General features: G+C 41.0%; 1 pseudogene; it reads left to right on the forward strand.

Annotated features, from left to right (window-relative positions):
* Nucleotides 1-267: 267 nt before the first annotated feature.
* On the forward strand, nucleotides 268-1,651 carry LOC100957744 (annotated as a pseudogene).
* The last annotated feature ends 362 nt before the right edge of the window (nucleotides 1,652-2,013 follow it).

Below are 2,013 nucleotides of genomic sequence, written 5' to 3' on the forward strand. Positions count from 1 at the left end.
TCATTGTTGTTTGGCGGGTCCGGGCTGGGGATTCGAACCCGCCACCTTAGGTGTACGTGGCTGGCGCCTTAGCCGGTTGAGCTGTAGGCGCCGAGCCTGAAGAAGGATTTAATAGACTTTCAGATGAATTCTCTAAATCTCATAAGTCAAGAAGAAAAGATCTACCAAATGGAGATATTGATGAATATGAAAAAAAATCAAAATGAGTATCATCCTTAGATAGTTCTACTCATAAATCAAATGACGATAAACTGGAGGAGACACTAACGTGAACAGAAAGACAATCCTCAGACTTTACTTTTTTCTGTAACTTGCCCACTGTGGGTATACAAAGTTGCAAAAAAATACATGAAATCCAGATATGAACAGGTTGACCTTGTTTGAGTCACAAATGACTCAAAAGGCTTCAACTACTGTGGAACATTTGGCCATCCAGTGTCATTGGTCTCAGAGGCCAGCAGTTATTGGAGATGTCCTTCAAGTCTACAGTGGGCCTGAAGGGAGGGCTATTATTTTCTGTGAGACCAAGAAGAATGTAACTGAAATGGGCATGAATCCACACATAAAACAGAATGCCCCATGTTTACATGGAGACATTGCACAATCACAAAGAGAAATTACGCTGAAAGGCTTCAGAGAAGGTAGTTTTAAAGTTTTGGTGGCAACCAATGTGGCTGCCCATGGTTTGGACATTCCTGAGGTTGACCTGGTGATTCAAAGTTCTCCTCCTCAGGATGTTGAGTCCTAGATCCACTGCTCTGGACGCACAGCTAGAGCTGGCCAGACAGGGATTTGTATATGTTTTTATCAACCAAGAGAAAGAGGTCACCTAAGATATGTAGAACAAAAAGCAGGAATTACTTTTAAATATGTAGGTGTTCCTTCTACAATGGATTAAGTCTAAAAGCATGGATGCCATCAGGTCTCTGCTTCAGTTTCTTATGCTGCTGTTGATTTTTTCCAACCATCAGCTCAGAGACTGGGCAGTGGATACATTGGCTGCAGCATTAGCCCACATTTCTGGTGCATCAAACTTTGAACCACGATCTTTCATCACCTCTGATAAGGGGTTTGTGACCATGATTTTGGAAAGCCTAGAGGAAATACAGGATGTCAGTGGTGCTTGGAAAGAACTTAACAGAAAGCTGAATAGTAATACTATGTCCCAGATTACCGGAACATACCTCCTAAAAGGAAATATGGGTGTTTGCTTTGATGTTCCCACTGCTGAGTCAGAAAGGCTACAGGCAGAGTGGCATGATTCAGACTGGATGCTCTCAGTGCCAGCCAAACTACCTGAAATTGAAGAATATTATGATGGAAACACATCTTCTAATTCCACACAGAGGAGTGGCTGGTCAGGCAGGTCGGGTCAATCAGGTGGTCGATCTGGTGGCCAGTCTGGCAGACAGAGTCAACAGGGGCGTTGCTCAGGAAGTCGACAAGATGGTAGAAGATGAAGTGGGAACAGAAATCAATCAAGAAGCGAGGCCACAAACACAGTTTTGATTGAGTATTGGATAGTTAATCTACCAAGTGTGAGCTTGCCTATTTCTGCCTAATCATGTACATTATCCACCAAAAATTAAGTCATCATAGTTGAGGTATATGTATGCTATTTGCAAAGAAGTTGGTCATATTTTTTTAAAAAGTATTTCACAATAATGGTTGTAAACAAATCTACTTATCCAGGTATACTTTTGAATAAAAAAACATCCTTTTATTGTCTCTTTTCCAAAAAAAAAAAAGGGGGAGAGAGAAAAAGAGGGAAGGGCAGGGGAGGGGAGGGAAAGAAAAGTGAAATGAAAAGATAACCTGTGGAATGGAAGAAGTATTTACAAATCATATACCCAATAAAGGTCTCATATGCAGAGTATATAAAGAACTCCTACAATTCAACAACAAAAAGACATGCAACCCAATTTAAAAATGAGCACAGCACTTGAATAGACATTTCCCTAAAGAAAGTAAACAAATGGTCAACAATACATACATGAGGCTTGGTGCCTGTGG

The sequence above is a fragment of the Otolemur garnettii genome, unplaced genomic scaffold (genome assembly GCF_000181295.1).
Source record: "Otolemur garnettii isolate 467f Iridium unplaced genomic scaffold, OtoGar3 scaffold00044, whole genome shotgun sequence".
Taxonomy (NCBI): Eukaryota; Metazoa; Chordata; class Mammalia; order Primates; family Galagidae; genus Otolemur; species Otolemur garnettii.